Source organism: Sarcophilus harrisii, chromosome 1 (assembly GCF_902635505.1).
Source record: "Sarcophilus harrisii chromosome 1, mSarHar1.11, whole genome shotgun sequence".
Lineage (NCBI taxonomy): Eukaryota > Metazoa > Chordata > Mammalia > Dasyuromorphia > Dasyuridae > Sarcophilus > Sarcophilus harrisii.
In genome coordinates, this window is record NC_045426.1 from 374,305,454 (window position 1) to 374,324,392 (window position 18,939).

The 18,939-nt window shown below is 33.4% G+C and overlaps 1 pseudogene; it reads right to left on the reverse strand.

Moving 5' to 3' along the window:
* Positions 1-430: 430 nt before the first annotated feature.
* On the reverse strand, positions 431-15,649 carry LOC100926191 (annotated as a pseudogene).
* Between the last annotated feature and the right edge of the window lie 3,290 nt (positions 15,650-18,939).

Here is an 18,939-nt window from a genome sequence, read left to right on the forward strand (position 1 = left end):
AGTGTGTCTGGGGGATGGAGTATCAATCTGTGGGTGACTTAGTGTTTGCTGTGTGCATAGAGGTACAAGTGTGTTTATTTCTGAATAGGAGTGTATGGGTATTATTAAGAGTATATTAAGGTTTGCAGAGCAAAGAGGAGTGGGCTTTTCCCCTCTTTTTCATAAAGGGATTTTCATGTGAATAATGTGTGTGTTTGTGTGTGTGTGTGTGTGTGTGTGTGTGTGGTGTGTGTGTGTGTATGTGTGTGTGTAGGTGTATTGTCTGTCCAGGGTGGGTGTGTAGGCCCTGGATCTTAGCATATGACCAGCATGGGTACAGTACAGAGGGGCTTGAAGACGGTCAGGGCCAGGGTTCAAAGGCCCTGGAAACCTCACAATACAGAACACCACCAAGAACACTTTCTTCAGGTCTTTGCACTGGCAGTGACATCTAATGTCTGGGTTTGGAGGCCGGGCTTCTCCCCAACCTGATTCTCTTCCTTGGTGTCCAGGGCAGTGGTGGCAGCAGTGGCTGATCAATCTGGGCACTCTCATTGGGTGGGGCTAGGCCCTCAACCACCACCAGCTCTGCCTTGATTGTGTCCTGTAAGCCCAAGACTTTCTTGGTCTCGGCCCACCTGATAAAGAAGCAAAAGCAAAAGGATGAGCTGGAGGACTCTATGCTGAAGATTTTTGAAGAACCCAGCTGGTGGATACCATTCTTTGCGGCACTATCCACTGCACAAACAACTTGAACCTCATCCTCATACATTTTCACTTCCTGCAGATAGGGCTCCTGTGGGTACAGGGTAGTACTGGACAAAACTTTCATTTCTTCAATCATCCTATTCTTTTCACCATTATCTCTACAGAGTACATGACTGCCTTCATCATCTCATTGGCTCTCACCACCTTCATGGAGCTGCTGGTGATGACTTTCTTCTCTCTGAGGGAGGCAGACTGGGGTCTTCTGGTAAATAAGAATCTTGTCCTTCTTCCTCCCTTCCTTCACAGGACTGGGACTGGCCTGGGACCATTATGTTCTCCCTGGTGGCTGGGACAGAGTTCCCTGTCTCCAGATTCTCTAGCTCAGTCTCCAACCTCAGCATAGAGTCCTCCAGCTCGTCCTTTTGCATTTGCTTCTTTATCACCTCATAGTTCTAGGAATCGGTGGAGAGGGCCCTCTCCAGCAGCCATCATTCCAGGTCTTGGACTTGTTGCTGCTGCTGGTCATTCTCCAATTGTGGTCATTTTTTCTCAATTTCAGTTTACCTCTTTCTCATCTCTGTAATGTCCTGAAGCCTTTCCTGTTGGAAGGAGAAGTCCACAGAAACTTCCAGGGATTTCACAGTCTAATTCACAGTTAGAATTAAAGGTTCTAGATGATAAATGTTAAACATTTACCAAATGAAATTTATTCTACCACTTGGTCATTGGTATTTTCTATTCAAATCAATTAGCACTAATTAAACTATAGAATGTGTACTGTACTAGACTTTAGCAATACAAAGAGCAAAATATGGCTCCTACCTTTCCTTCATTTTGTATGATATTCAAAAACATATCTTAACAATAACATTCATTATCAAAATGCATCCTTATGTTAAATTTATAAAATAGGAAAGTAGTATTACCTCTCATTTTGCATCTAGGGGTACAGAGAGATTCAATCACTTGTCCAATGCGGCATGTATCAGCCAATGAAAAAACAGGTGTCCTGATTCCAATTGTGGTTTATCTTTATGCTATGATCTCTTCCTAATAATTCAAATATTTTATTTTTTATTTAAAAAATGTTTACTTTTATGTAGATGAGATATTTCTTGTTCTCCTAACCACAATTTTTCCTGAAACTTAAATGAAAAGAATAGAATGATACCCAGATTACCCAGTTAGAACATAAAGACTAGAACTTCTTTAATACCAGAAAAAAATAGGTCTAAACGTAATTCAAGATTGAATTCACTTTTTTTTCTGAAGCAATTGGGGTTCAGTGACTTGCCCAGGGTCACACAGCTAGGAAGTGTTAAGTGTCTGAGGCCAGATTTGAACTCAGGTCCTCCTGACTTCAGAGCTGGTACTCTATCCACTGCACCACCTTGAATTTACTTTTTTGCTGGCATATCATAATATTGTCTTGATTGAACTGACCAGCTACTAAAACTTTAAATGTTTTAATCAAACTGATATCATACTTCCCATTTTGCTGTTGTGAAGATGATTTTCAAACTTTTGAAGATAATTTAAGTGGAAAAATTGACTTTTTGTGTGAGGGTCTATAGACTTCTCTAATTAATGGAACACTTTATGAAATTTGGTTTAACTGCACAAAGCTCTTTCTTGCTTATTTTCTGATTTCTGGCTATACTTTGGAATGTCAATGTTTTGAGAAATCAAGAATTCACTAGAACATGCTTTATATAAGACCAACTTATCAAAGACTATTTATTTTTGGAAGTTTTACCTTTGGAAAGATGTAAGTTGTAAGAAAGAAATAAATGAAGAACCACAGCGTGATACATATCTCAACCTGGTTAAACACTTCAGCTGATGAACCCCTGAACTTATTTATCTGCCATATTTCTGTTTTCTGTTTTTCCTTTTGTTTTTAAAAACCTGAATTGTTATTTTGTTAAATTTCATTTAATTCAATTTGATAAATATTTATCTAGAAAACAAAAAAACAAAAAGGAACTGACATTTCCCACCATTAAGTTTCATGTTATTAGATTGAGCTCTGGTATATTCTATCAAATTCTTTTGGAATCCTTATTTTTTCTCAATCATCCCTTCCAACTTTGTATCATCTACAGATTCAATAAGGATATAACCTCTGTTTTTTTTTTTCAAGTCATTGATAAAACTTTTAAAAATCATGGGCTGAAATCAGAGAACCCTACACTAGAGACTCTCTTCCCAGTTAATATTGGACAATTAATGACTATTCTTTGAGTTACATAGTTCAACAAGTAAATGGTTTCAATTTTCTGGACATGAGTCTCTTCTAACCATCTCACTCTCTGTCTCTTTCTCTTCTGTCACTGTCAAATTTCTAGAAAGAGTATACATTTACTGCTTCAATTTTCTAACCATCCAATCATTCTCTAACCTTTTGCAATCTTGTTTCCTTCCCAATTCACCTAAAACTAATCTCCCCAATGTCACTACTGAACTCCTATTCATCAAATTCAATGCTCCTTTCTCAGTTTTTGTTCTTCTTGACCTCTTTACTGGATTCAACTTTGTAGACTACCCACTCCTTTTTAATACACTCTAATCCTCTGGTTTTCTTGACACTACATTTTCCTAGTTCTACTTTATGTGTGTTCTTCGATCTGTAACACTGTTCTCTACTGAAACACATTTAGTTCTTACCATTATCTAGTGAATAAAATTAAACTATTAAATTTGGCCATTCACCCTCCCCCTTAACCAGACTCTACCTTTACTTTTATTTCCTTTCATATATGTCTCATATTCCTTCACTTCACAATATTAATTCATGCTATTTACTTTCATACATTATACTTCAGCCAAACTTATCTATTGTGTGTCAATCATTTTCTTTCTATTCTCTCCTGTTTCAATGATTTCAATGATTTATTTTTGACATTTTCCTCTCAGAATTGATTTTTCCCCATTACTTCCACCTATTCAACCATTTGCCTTCTTGTAGGATCCAATGAAGTATCCAATCAAAGGTTAGCCATATATTCTTTCACTCATTCTAGACTGTCACAGGTTCAATCAACATATATATATATATATATATATATATATATATATATATACATGTGTATATATCTATGTATACATATACATAGATATACAGTCGAGTCTTACAAAATTTGCATATTTCCATTTCTCTATTATGCATCTGTCTGTCTGTCTAGATTTCTATCCCATCATCTTGTTATTTAAGTAGCTAGCTAAGTAGATATTTTTTATCTCCTCTGTGACAGTACTGCCTTAATTCTAGTCCTATGTTGTCAACTACCAGTTAGGTAGCTTCTCCTAGGTGTCATAATTAGATCTTGAATTCCTTGGGATCAGGGAATAACTTTTCCTTTTTTATTTTGTATCCCAAGAATTTAATGTAGTGCCTGGCACAAACTAGGTATTTAATAACGTTGGTTGATTTTTGGTTGTTGATTGGTGGTTGATTTTAAGCACTTCATATTTAAATACTTAAAACAGATTTTCTTCCTTAAAATACACCCCTCCTCCCAATTTTCTCACCTTCTAATAACTCTCCTTGAATTTAATCATTCTTCTTTCAAATTTATGCTCCACAGAGTAGCAAAGTTAACATTCCTAGGTTGCAGGACTGACCATGACATTCTCCTGATAAAAACCTTTCAATGGGATCTCTATTCTTAGTAGTATACAATACAGAGTAACTTAGCATTTAATAGCTCCACAATCTGGAGTCTTCCTTTCTTTCCATGGTATTTCATATTATTTCTTCTTGCATATTCTGTGTTCAAGCTAAATCATACTACTGTGTGTCTACTGAACTCAATAATTCATCTATCAGCTTTCTGACTTTATATAAAAGGTATACTATGCACTAAATGTACTACCTTCTCATCACCCCAAGCCTCCAGAATATCTACTTTCTTTCAAAGTGAATTTCAGTTACTACCTCCTATGGGAATCTTTTTCATGATTGTAATGAATTCCTCTAATTGTTAGTGCTCTCTCCATCTTTAAATTGCTTTATTTATTCATGTATCTATCAATATCCACCAGGGAAATGTAAGATATTTTGGAGCAGAGACTATCTTAATTTTGGCTTTGTATTTCCACTATTTAGTACAGTGTCATACATGCAAAGCAAGTATAAAATTGATATTAATTGAATTAAATAAAATTGAATTGAATTGAACTGAACTGAGTGGTTGAATACATTGAGTTGAATAAAATTCTGCTGTCAACTCCCCTTTAAAGCCTGAAAAGGGCTACTCCAACCCCAATTTCTTAAAATACTTTGTCTTGATCTCTAATTTTCCATTCGACTTCTTTTGAGATGTTTAGTTATTTTCATGTCTTATCTCTCCATTATCTTTCAATTTCTTGATGGAAAGAGTTGATCCATTTGTCATATCTGTATCTGAAGGATCAAGACAGGGTTTTAAGGCATAAGGCAATTAATAAGTTTTTGTAAAGTTGAAGTGAAGTGACATCTGTACATATCTCTAACTCTCAAATGAAATCACACCTTAGTTGCAAGTTTCTCACACAGAAGGTAGTGAAAGATTATTATGCTGGCTGAAAAAAAAAATAAACTTGGCTTTAAATAAAGAAGATTGTCATTTGGGAACTTGAGGGTTTAAAGCCTGGTAGGTAAGGAATTCTTTGTATTGAGGTAGATAGAAGCATCTGCTCTGTTCCTATTACATTTCAGTCCAAACCATTTATTTTCTGGTTGAGAGAGAGGGAGGCTTATAGCTATCCTATGTAAGCTCATGGGGCTTTTGGTAGCTTGCTGGTTAGTCCTTAGCCTGTACAGAGCAGGATGATTCGTATGAGCTTGCCAAAGGCCATAGTCACTCCTTCAAACATCTGTGGGAGATCCATTTCTCCCAAATAACAATATCCATCTTTGGCCTAGCTGGCTGAAGAGGCTTCATGCCAAACTCTCACAGCTGTTGATGCAAGGTTTCTGATCCATCTTCCAAATGTGTCACATGCCAGTTGTTTGGATTGGGGTGGGTTAGAAAAGACATCCATTAAAAAGAAAGCAGCTGCCAAACTGGGACTCTTTCCTGAATTTACACATTTTTGTTTTTTAGTGTATAAGTGTTTAGGAAGTGAAAATAAGAAAAATATTATTTCCCGGATAAGAAAATCAGCTCTCAGTGAAAAGCTCTCTTCCTATCTAACTGTGTCCTGATTTCATAATATTCCTAGAGCACTGGTCTTAAGAGTCAGAAAGAACAAAATTTGAAAAAAAAAATTGAATAATTTGGGCATTAGTAACTTTGTGATCGAAGCCAAGTCACTTAAATTCTATCAACTTCATTTTTTTCTTATTTGAAAAATGGAAATGATTAATAGTACCCATTATAAAAGGTTTTTTAATGATGCTAATGTGAAATAATATGTAAAAAGTGTTTCAACCTTAATGTGCTATATAAATGTTCATTGTATTAGTATTATTTATTATAAAATCTTTTTATTAATAGTATTATTTATTATAAAATCCTAAGATTGTTCAACTATTGGGGAAAAAGATATTTCATCTTTCAGGTCTGTGCTTTAATTGGTGCTGGGAAATTCTGAAGAGAAAATTCCCTCTCAATGCAGATGGTAACTGTTTTCCCATTTATTATCTTAGATGACTGGATTATTGAAAGATTGTGAGTTTTTCAGGATCACAGTTTATATTAGATACAGAATCTGAATCCTGAACTTTATTTCTCAATGTATAGTTCTCTAGTCTCTCTGTCACACTTTCTCTCATAACATTTTACAGTTTCAAAGTTCTTTCCTAAGAACAATCTTGTGAGTCAGTTAACTCACACATAATTATCTCCATTTTGTAGGTGAATAAATTTATATGGTGATTATATGACTTTATCCAGGTGAAATAATAATCCCGAATAATATGACTGACTTTGTATTAAACAAAGCTGAAAGAAGCTTTGTTCCAGCATACTTGAAACTTCAGATCCATTCCTGACAGAATAGATTTTGTTGTTACCATAGCCCTCTTTTTTCTCATAGTAAATTCCTTTGACTATTCCAAGAGACAATGCAAACACTTTATGAAAAATTTCAGTCTTTAGATATTCCTTTATATACAGAAATGGGCTATCATGGAGAACATTTCTTTCTCTAAGAATCAGACATATCCTAAGTAGATGCATAAACAAATTCTTATGTAATTGTGCTATCACATAATCTTATAGAGTCTAAAGAAATAAGACAGTGGTAAAATTTATTTCATGAACTGATTCAGATTACCCTTACATTCCTATAATCAAGGATCCCCAAACCAAATGATTTTGAAAAATCACAGTCATAGAGGAGACTCGTATCAATACTAACAAAACTTTAGAGATTGTGATTCATACTATAATATCTAGTTTTCATATTCTGTTTATTCTGTATTTAAGGAGAAGTTAGGAGGAGTTAGAAGTTATTTTTATAAGTGCAAGTTCCTTTTATCCTCCTCAAGCATTATAAATGGATACTCCTTCCTAGAAAATGTATATATACATAGAGATACTAGAGCTTTTAGCTGGCCAAAATGAAGCAACAAAACATTTAGACTTTGCTATTAACAAACATGGAAAATAAAGATAAGAATGAATGTTCTCTAAGTAGGTAGTGAATACTGACTGCATCTTCTCATCTTGCCTTTTTTTCTTGGCCAAATTTATTTGCAACTAAGCAAAAGAGAATCTTGATATTACCTAGACAGCAAAACAGTATTAAAAAAAATTTAATTTATACCCAGACATAAAGGTGTGAAGGAAAGAAATTATCATCATCAGGGATCATTCTGCAATACTTTTGTCACACTGGTGTGATGACTAAGACTAAAGCTTATCCACTTACCTTTATTAGAGACATTTTCAAGTTGACAGACCTTAGCAGACTCAAGTGGAAATGGTTTGGTTAGTCTCAAAGAAAATAGCCCTTTGAATCAATCATTCTATCATTGGGTTCTGTGCCTTTTACATTTCAACCCTAACCATTTATTTTTATATTTGAAATGGAAAGTGACTTATGCAGTAGTTTTATCCATATTGTTGGTGATTTGAGGAGTGATACTATGAAGTCTGATTAAAATAAGCTTGCCAGAGGACAAAGATTTTCCCTTTCTACAAATATCTATGAACATGTTTGGCTTCAGATAACAACTATCTTCACTTTAAAATTAGAATAAGTAGATATCATTATCTCATAAGGTCAGCAGAGTAGGCATAGTATACCAGAAGAGCATGTCTGACTGAAATATCTCAACTACCTTATTTTTGCATCACAAAACCTCTTACTTTCTTCAGGACCACAGCTGAAACACCATCTTCCTAAGAAAAGACTTTCCTGATTACCCCCACCCCCGACTACTAGTGCCTTCCTTACTTTTCAAAGTATCTTGTATTTAATTGTATTGTATTAATGAGTAATTCTTTTCTTTATGCTTATATAGGAACAAAATTAGTTTTAGTGAATGTGAGAATTTCTTCACTTTGACTTTACAACTTACTTGACATCATATAATGCACATAAGAAAGATTTTATGATAGTAATGAATGGGAAAAATCTTCCTATATGATAGCATAGCTTATATAATATCAGAGAATTCATACTGGAGCAAAACCTTGTAAATGGAGTTAGTAATAGTCTTATCAGAGTGAAAATACTGCACTCAGATAGTCACCATTTGTTTCTGAGACAGGTTATGATAGAGGAATAATCCCTTTATCTTGTCCAGAACCACATCATCATAATATTTCCTACACATTTCTACCCTTTACACTTAACAATCTCTCTACTTAATTTTATATTTCCCCAGAATATATGCTTCTTGAAGTCAGGAATTAATTTGCTTGCACTTTTATCTCAATTAGTTAGCACAGTGCTTGAGATATAATAACTACTTTATATGAATATTTAACATTATTTTTCCAATTACATATCAAGTCAATTTTTGGCATTCATATTTTACAAGATTTTGAGTTCCAATTTTTTTTTTCTCCTCCCACTTCTTTATCTGAATATGGATGGCATTTTTCCTTCATGTGTCCTTTGTACTTGTGGACCATTGTGCAGGTGAGAAGAACTGAGTCATATATAGTTCATCATTAGCCAATGTTGTTGATACTGTATACACTATTTTCTGATTCTTCTTGTTTCATTTTGCATCCATTGGCAAAATCTTTTCAGATCTTTCTGAAATCTGCTTGTTCAACACCTCTAATTCCACAATAGTGTTGCATTACATTAATATACCTTAACTTGTTTAGTCATTCTCCAACTAATGGGCATTCCTTAAATTTTCAATATTTTACCATCTCTAAAAGATCTACTATAAATAATGGTTTTTAAAAAATTGGTTCTAAGCTCCTTTTAATTTTTTTCCCAGAACATAAACTTTTTGTAAAAAGGGACTGTTTCGATTATTGTATTTGAATGCTCAATTCCTACCCTAGTGTCTGGCACATAGCAACAAATCAGTAAATGTAATGTTTACTGATTGATTGATTTCAATAAATGGCTTTGCTTTAAACTAATTAAGTTCTTTGGCTGACTGAAGAAAAACTCCTCAATGGAGCATTCATAAGTTATCAAATTTGAGTGAAAGTCAATCAACATGCATTTATTAGGCAGCTGTTATTTGCCAAGAACTGTACTAAGCATTAGAATTAAAGTGATAGATTTTTTTTAAAAAAAATTGTGCTTGTAACGTCTTCATATTCTAATGACGGAGGCATCATTCACAGTATTATGTATAAAGGGTGTATGTACAAAATCAATTAGAGATGAGAATCTGAGGAAGAGTGTTAACACTAAGGATGTTACAATGTAGGATTTATCAGAGACAGGAAAAGAGGAAGGTGAATATGAAAATGGAAAGAATTCCTTAGATAGGGAACAGGCAATGAGAATGCAGGAAGTTGAGAGTCAGAGAATCTTGTTTGAACCACAAGATAATGTCATTATATAGACGGGTGTGTAAATGGGGATAAAGAATAAAAAAACAAAACAAAAAAAAAAAAAAACCTGAAAGCTAAAAGACTGATGAATTTTATGAAAAGCTTGAATGCAATAAAAAGTTGTTGTTTGTTTGTTTGTTTTGTTCTTTGTTGTTGTTGTTGTTTTTTACTATGAAGGTGACAGTGTCACTAGTGTTTCTTGAATGGGAATGTATAATACTAGCCAATCAATAAACATTTATTAAGCACCTACTATATGCCAATCACCATGCTATGCTTTATGAATACAAAAAAGGGGAAAATAGTCCTTGTGCTCAAAGAATTTGCCCTCTAATTGTAGAGACAAAATACAAATGCATGTATAAAAAGAAGCTATATATAGGATAAATAAGAAATAATTAGCACAGGTAATGCATTAGAATTAATAGAGGTTAGGAAAGACTTTCTGTACAGGAAATTTTCATTTCAGATTTAAAGAACATCAACAATGTCAGTATGCAGAGTTGGGGAAGAAAAGCTTTGCAAGTATAGAAGACAACCAGAGAAGGTGGTCAGAACTGTGAGACAGAGAATCTTGTTTGTAGAACACCAAGAAAGCTAGGGATATTGGACCAAAGATTATATAGTGGAAAGTAAAGTATAAAAAATTAGGAAAATAGAAAAGAGTTAAGTTATAAAAAAGCCTTGAATGTAAACTGAGTTTTTTGTATCCAATCCCAGAGGCAAAAGGTATGAAAATAGTTTATTGAGTAGGTGGATGGGTGAAATGGTCAGTCCTGAGCTTTAGGAAAATCACATTGGTGGCTGTATGAAGAATGAACTGGAGTGGAGGTAGAGTGGTGCTACTAACAGCTAGTTATTACAAAAGTCCAGCTGTAAAGAAATTAGGACCTTTAATAAGGTGGTGATATGTCAGAGAAAAGAGAGGTGTTGAGAAATGTTGCAAAGGCAAAGTTAATAGGAATTAACAAGAGATTATCTATGAAGATTGAGAGATGATGAGGAGTCCAGGATGGCTCCATGATTGTGAGCCTGAGGATCTAGGAAGCTGGAGTTTCTCTCTACAGTAATAAAGTATTAGGAAAAAGTAAGGTCAACAGAAAAAGTGAGAAAGGATAGTTAGATTTGAGTATCATTACTATAAATACTATAAATAAATTCATGGATCTGAAAAGAAGAATGGCGTGGGTCACTTGCACTTATGTCTAGAGGGAAAGAAATGCATGAGGATTTAGAAAATGGGACTGAGAATGAGCATTCAGATAGGAGAACAAGAAGAAAGTGATATGCCAAAAAATTAAAAAGAAGAGAGTATCAAGGAAGAATGGTGAGCAGCCATACCAAAGGCTGGAGAAAGTCAAAGAGAATGAGGACTGGAAAAAGCACATCAGATTTGGCAAGTACTAGAACACTGATAACTTCTAAGAGGAATTTTGGAGAATGAGATAAGAAGCCAATTATAAGGGGTTGAGAAGATGATAAGAAAAGTGAAAGTAAAGGCATGTATTTTGGAAGGCTTTTTGCAGGAGTTTAGCTATAAACAGCAGAAAAATTATAAAATGACCTTTAGTGAAGATGGAAGGATTAAGTTTTTTTTTTTTTTTGTTGTTGTTGTTGTTTTTTCAAGAAGGGGGAAGATATGTCAACATGTGTAGCTAATAGAGAATAAGGCAGTAGATAGGGAGAGAATGAAAATAAATGATAGAATGTGATTAATAGAGGGGACATAGTCAAACCTGCACTTTAGGAAAACAATTTGACAAATGAATGGAGGGTGGACTTGGGTAGGCAGAAACTTATACCAGGAAAACAAAATATCTTGCTGCTGCAATAGTCCAAGCATGAAGTGATACAATTTCCATAAGAATGGAGGCAGTATAAGATGAACAAAAAGTGCATGCACAACATATGTGATGAAAGTAAAATTGGCAGGACTTGGCAATCAATTGTATTTGGGAAATAATGGGAAAAATCAGGAATGACATCCAGATTTTAAACCTAGATGATTACGATTATAGCAGTGCCCCTGACAGTAGTTGGGGAAGAGGGGACAGTTTTTAGGAAAATACAGCAAATTCAGTTTGGAAATGATGTATTTAATATAGATATGGAACATCTAGTTCAATATGTTCAATAGGCAATTGCAGGTGCAAATGTGAAGGTTAGCAGATGAATTGGATAAATAGTTTTGATAATCCTCTACACTGAAATAAAAATTGAATTCATGGGAGCTCATGAGATCACCATGCAACATAATATATATAGAGAAGAGAAAAGAACCAAAGATAAATTCTTTCTGTCAGGGATATACTTGAGCCAGTTCTTACCAGCTTATGATTACTGATTCTTAAATTTTCAGTATGAGCATTTCCTCCTTGGAAATTGTCAAATTCTATAAATCATGACTTGATTCATTGTTTTGTTCATTTCCTTCACTTCAAAAAGTGATGAAAAATGTTAATAATGCAGATTAAATGTAAAAGTGTGTCATGCGTACTTTTTATGGAAAACCAGTTATTAAACATTTACCAGCATGATACTGCTTCGTAGATACATATGGTTACTGAGCACAGCCTGTATCAAGATCCATTAAAAGATATTGAAAAGGAGTCATCAAACAGATAAGGGAACTAGGAAAGAATAACATAATAAAAACCTGGAGAGAAGAGGATAACAAAGAGAGGATGATGATCAGCAGTTTCAAAGATAGCAGAGAAGTCAAAAAAAGGATGATAACTTAAGAAAAGACTATAAAAGTTGGCAATTAAGAGATCATTTGGCAACTTTGGAGAGAACAGTTTCAATAACAAGGTAGGGAGCCAGGCTGTAGAAAATTAAAGAAAAAATAAAAGGAAAGGAATGAAGATTCTTCCTGGAGATGGACTTTTCAAGTTTAACTACAAATAAAAGGAGAGATTAGAAACAGAGAATATACATATTAAGTAATGATTTAATAATAAGAGTCATGATCATGCTTATAGGCAATAGAAAAACAGTCAATAGACTGGGTAAAGCCTGAAAATAAATGAGAGAGTAGGATGTAATGGAGTCACTTACACATGTAAAGAGATTTTCATATAAGACTGAGATGAAGGAGGTCATGGAAGAAAAAATCTGATTGATGTGATATAAAAAGGAGAGGGATAGAGAATCTTCTTGCAAAATGTCCAACTTTTTTCAATGAAATTTGAGTCAAGGTTTTCAACTGAAAGGGTAGGAAATACAGATTGAAAGGAGATTTGAGAACACATAAAAAAGTTGGAAAAGAGCTTCAGTGGAGAATGAGATCATGAGTCAATTAAAGAGGTGTAATAGGATTGCCTTGTCACTAATTGAGATTATGTTACATAAAATTGTAGTGGAAGCAATCAACACAGTATTATGACTTTTCCATCTTCATTTGGAAGCGGAATAGGAGTAAAAATAGCAGATAGTAGGAGTAATGCAAATCTGAAGTCTGGCAGGGAAAAACTAATGACAGGATAAGGGGCAAGAGATTCAGGAAAATCAAGGCAGAGTAAAGTTAAATTGATTCACTATGGTATCAAACCTGAGGAAGAATGGAGATGGCAAAAGAACTGAGGGAGTGAAGGTTTAGAGGTCACAGTAAACTCTCATACTCTCAATTCAGAGGTCAACATTTATATGAATACATGGACAAGGTCGTTAATTCTTATGAATAATAACTATCATTCTCTCCTAAGGAGCATAACTTAAAATTGTTTGACTTGGCAATGAAAGAAGAATACTAGATGATAAAGACATCTTCTTACAAGTCAAAAATAAAATGAAATATCCCTTACATACTTATATATTCATAGCAATAATTTTCCCCAGTAGTAAAGAAAAGAGAAATAGTATAGATGCCTATCAATTGAAGAATGGTTAAAAAAAAAAATTAGTAGGTGAATACAATAGCAAATGAATACAATAGTTGACCCTTCACCCCAAAGAAACAATGAACAATTATGGTAATATTTGTATGAATTGAGGCAGTATGAATTAAACAGAATTACTAAAACAATATGAACAATTATTAAAATGTTATAAATAGAATGATAATTTAAAAATTAAATGGAATTCCATAAGTACAGAGGCCAATTTTGATCTAAGAGTTGAGAAAATGTATTCTCTTTGCATAGGTGAAATACTATTGAAATTCAGTATTGCATATACTCAGTTTATAACTTGATTGGTTTTGTTTAACTGTTGTCTTATTTTTCCTTTTTATTTCATATAAGTTGTGTTTCCTTGGTTAAGGCAATATGAAGGAATATATTCATAAAGGAAGCTTGAATACAAATAACAGATATATAGGAAAAAATTAAAAAGGAAAATTTCTCAAGAGATTTTGACCAATCATCATCTTTCTTGCCTAATGCAATATATTGCAAATTCACTATTTTGCCATTTACTTCTAAATTACTATGAAGATCTTTCCTTGCTTCTAAAATGATGATGATGCTAATCTCAACCAAAATGAAGTCTTTTTGATTTGCTTTGTTACTTTTGTGCAACAAAACTTCCTGGAACTACTGATCATAGATACATTTAAAAGAAAATAAATAAATAAAACTTTCAGTCTTCCCCTCATTAGTCATATCACTATACTAAAATCTTGAGATCTTAAAAACTATAATGTTCTTGGATATGTATTAGAGAAAGGATCTTTCCTATATAAAAAGGGAAGTCTGTAAAGCCACCTCTGGTTCACTTAGGGCCAACCACTCTCCACAATTGATCTGTAAATTCAGTTTAAGAACCAAAAACAAACAAACAAACAAACAAAAAACATAAAAGCAAGAACAGCAGAAGATAAACACAAAAGCATATACTGATCAGAAGCATAGTGTCATCGCTTCTTAAAATCAGAAAAATCTGAACTAGGTAAGGATTGGTATAGACTATAAGTGTATAGTGTGTGTGTGTGTGTGTGTGTGTATTGTGTGTATGCATGTGGTTCTGTGTACTGTTACTTAGCTATGTTGTGTAAAAGGGGGAAAATCAAAGACAGGGCAATATTACTGCTTACGTGGAAGGAATGATGAAAATGAGAAAATCATATTAAAAAAAATAAGATTTACCCAACTCATTTTATTTCTCTTTTCTCAGCCAACAAGTATGAATTTTAGATTGAAAAAAATGTTAGTTGTGATTTAATACTGAAAATAAATAAGAAGATTTCAAGAAAGCTAGCTGAACTACATGTAAGGGTATTGAAAAGCCAATGGTCAGATGGGGTTATGAAGTTGTCATCAGTGATCTTTGAAGGATAATGAAAAATGGAAGAAATATGAGGATGAATGTATTCTTAATTTTCACTCCCCCAAAAAAAACAAGTAAAGAAATGCCAGCTTCAAACTATAGGCCAATAGGTTTGTCAAGGATTCCTGGCAACATTCTAGAACCTATTGTTAAAGGGATGGCTAATGAATGTCTTGAAAAGCAAGCAATTATCACAAATTACCAGGACTTCATCAAAAATATATTAGTATTATTATTAAAATTATATTAATATGATAGTATTAATTAATTTATTTTTTTAACATCAGGATTACTAAACTGATACAACAGAAAAACTGCTGGTATATTGTTTACCTATATGTTAGGAAGGTATTTTACAAAGTTTCACATTTAATTTTGTGGCACATATGAAAAGATGAGAGCTAAATATTAGCCTAATTGTGTTAATACCTCATTAGTTAAAGGCTAGAACTAAACAATAGGCATAAATTTTCTGAGTCAAACTGTAGAAAGGTCTCTGTTAGAGTGCTCCAGGGATCTGTGATTGGTCTACTTTGACATTTTATTTATTAACATCTTAGCTAATGTTCTCCTTCATTTAAACCCGGTGACATTCAATCATTATTTCAGCTCATTGCCATTCCATTTTGGACTCTCTGGACTTTTCTTACAAGGCCAGAAAGGCTTCTCACCTTGGGAGATCCTTGAATCCGTATAGTCCCTTCATCTGATGAATGAATTCTTCCCTGAATCTCCATTTTGGGGAAGTGTTTACACCAACCATGCTCATTCCAAATTTCATTCAATTCATGATTCCTCAGATGACTTGTTGCTTTTGCCTCCAATGCTTATAATTCTTTCCTTATAGATCTTCATTATCCTTTTATACATTTTCTTCTACCAATATACTACATGCTGCTTGCAGGAAAGGATCATTTTATTTCTTTTTGGGTTTGTATCTTTATATGCTATATTTAGCACATTTCCTGATACTTATTAAAAGTTTAATAAATAATGCTTCTTGACTTGATTCCCTAATCACCTTCTAGCTAGAAATCCTGCTACTGAATGCTTATACTCTATTCTAATTCCAGTATTTCCACATCTTATCCAGTTCTTGGCTGACAATAAAGTGATATTGATCTGGGGGAGTATGAATCAGTCTTATGTCTCTATGATTTTATTATTCCTGTAAACTGCCAAACTTAAACATTTCTCTCTGGTGCTATTGCCATATTATTTCCCTATTAAAATATAAATCAGGAGCATATCTTAAGTTTTGCATTTCTATCTCCAGACCTAGGACAATACTCTGTATATAGTAAGCACTTTATACATTTTTTTAAAATTAGTTAATTCAGGCATTAACATGATATGATGGCATCAAATAGAAATGATTCTCAGAGTTTCATGATGGAAGTGAGAAGAAATGTCTTTTCAAAACATATAGGTTGTTGATTTCATTATGTATCTATTTCAGTCTCACTGGAAAACTCTTCCTTTTTTTGCTCATAGGAATTCCTGTATCCCTCTGCACTATAAAATGTAAGTCCAATGAAGGCAAGAGATATTTAATTTTAAACCTTATATTCACAATAATTTTACAACATAGTAGGTATTAAATACAAACTTATTAATTTGAATTAAACCAATATTAATTCAATCAAAACTGATGGTCTCTACTGTTGAGGATTATGAAGCTAATAAATCCCTTGAATTTAGTTGTTCAGAGTTGCAACAAGGGTAAAGATGATCCATAGTCTACCCTAAGTCCATCACTTATCATAAGAACTCTCAGTAGGGGTGGGAGGATACCATCATGTTGCCCAAGGTGGAAGTGAACGGGCCCAAGAATGGAAATAGAATAGATTTAGTGTTCTGTTCCATAAACAGTTACATTGGAGCAGTAAGTGGTGGCTATACTTCCAATTTAGAAGAGATAGGTAGCCTCAAAACACTCTCAACTCAACTATTAAACAAATTTGATGACCTTAGTGATAATGCCAATTCCTAAATGTATCAACTTTCAATTAGTTTTAGGCTTTAAATTTTCATGGTTAATGTACAGGAGAAGAAAAATAATCTTCTAGTCATATAATTTTCAAAGCATTTTAACATGCATTTTATCAATTGGTCCACAAAATAGTCTTGTGATTTATGATAAGATAGTATTTTTTCCTATTTGACAGAAAAAGAAACTAAGGCCTATCAAGTTTAATTAATTAGAGATGGAAGGAAAGAAACAAATATTTATAAATACCTACTGTATGCCAAGTATTTTGCTAAGTAGTTAAAATTATGTCATCTGATATAGCACAAGTTCATATTTAAGTAAGGCAGTGTCAAAATTAGACTCAGAATTCAATTCAATGAACATTTATTAGGTGCCTACTATTTGCCAGATTCAAAATCCACAAGATGCTTTAAGAAATTATGCATTTTATACATATATGATATTAGGAATACAAAGAAAGTATAAGAAAGTGAATTGTTGTACTATTTTTATGTGAAATTTTAAAATACATAAATTCCCACATTTCCTTGTTCTTTCCCAAATGACATTTCCTTCCAAAATTCAGACTTTTTGTGTACTCACTTGTTAAACTTTGCCAAAATACTTACCCTGGGGTTATCTCACCCTGAGGGGTCAGTGAAACACCTGATTAATTTATTGTTTTCCATTCCAGTCCCTTTCCCAGATAGCATCTGTGAAAGAAAATCAGGACAGAGTTCTAAAAGATAAATATCAGCATTCATATTTTTTGAGAGAAATAGAAGACATGCATTTGGGGGGGAGGGGGGTGTCTGCTTTCACACAATGATAACTTTATATTGATTGCAAATTCCTATTCTAAAAATGAAGGATAATATCAGAGAGAATGAAATTTCCTCCCCACATACATACATTTTTGCTGACCTGAAAAACATTATATAGCAAAATCTCCAAATGTCATAGTGGACCCTTTTTCATTCTTCTGATAAAGCCTCTCAATATTTTAAGATTAAGAGCAAGATACCTTATCTTCTTTAAAGGGTATGTTTTTGGCAAGGGGGTGGAGGGCAGAAAAGGGGAGAAAATTATTCCCTGGGAGGAAAATGGATTGTAGTATACCAGCAATGTATAGATTCTCTGAAGGAAAACAGTCATAGCTTTTTAGAAAATTATCCTTCCTTAGCATGTTGATAAACTTCTCTAGAAGAGGAGCTGCTTTGTCTCTTTAGTGGTTTAATTTCCTTTAATCATCTTTGATGGAGCAGCTTGTGCACATAATTACTCCAGGTATTTTTTTAAGTGGAGATTGAATTACTTTTATACTACGACCAAATCTAAAGAAAAAATAAAATAAAAATTTTGAAAACTTCATTTTTGCCATCATTGTGCTTTCCCACTGCCTGTTTGGAAAGGAAACTTCTCATTTTAATTCTATTTAAACCACATTTGCAAATGTGCACTAAAATATAGATTTTAGACACTTAGGTAGAATGGGAAGATGTTGTTGAGCGGAGCAAAGTAGTATTCATTATCTAACCAAAAGAAAAGATTTTGGAAAGGGAAAAACATTCTCAAATGGCAAGACTTTGAAGAATCTACTGGTTATTTTTTCCACTCCAATGATTTTAGACGTCCCCACCAAATTGAAACACCATTTTCTGAACAATAATGTAATACATTTTTGACATCACAAAAGAATGCTTTTAAGGCATAAAAAATGCATTTCCCTTATGTAATCAAAAACAAAAAACTCTATAAATTATAATGCAATAAACAGTTCAATTCTTCTATTGAATATATTGGAGCAGTATGTGCTGATTAAGCTCTTAGTCATTTATGTTAAATGTCTAATGAAAGCTTTTTGAATCTGGTTTAACCCATATTAAATGCCCTAGTGGTGGCCCTCGAATTAAAAGAGAAGAAGAAAATTAATCCTATTCTTTGTTCCCTTTATACATTTTAATAAATTATGCTGCATCCTCCTAATGCATTTATATCTCAGACAAAATGCCAAATGGTTTGATCCTTTCAACAAAAAGGCAAGGAACAAATTTG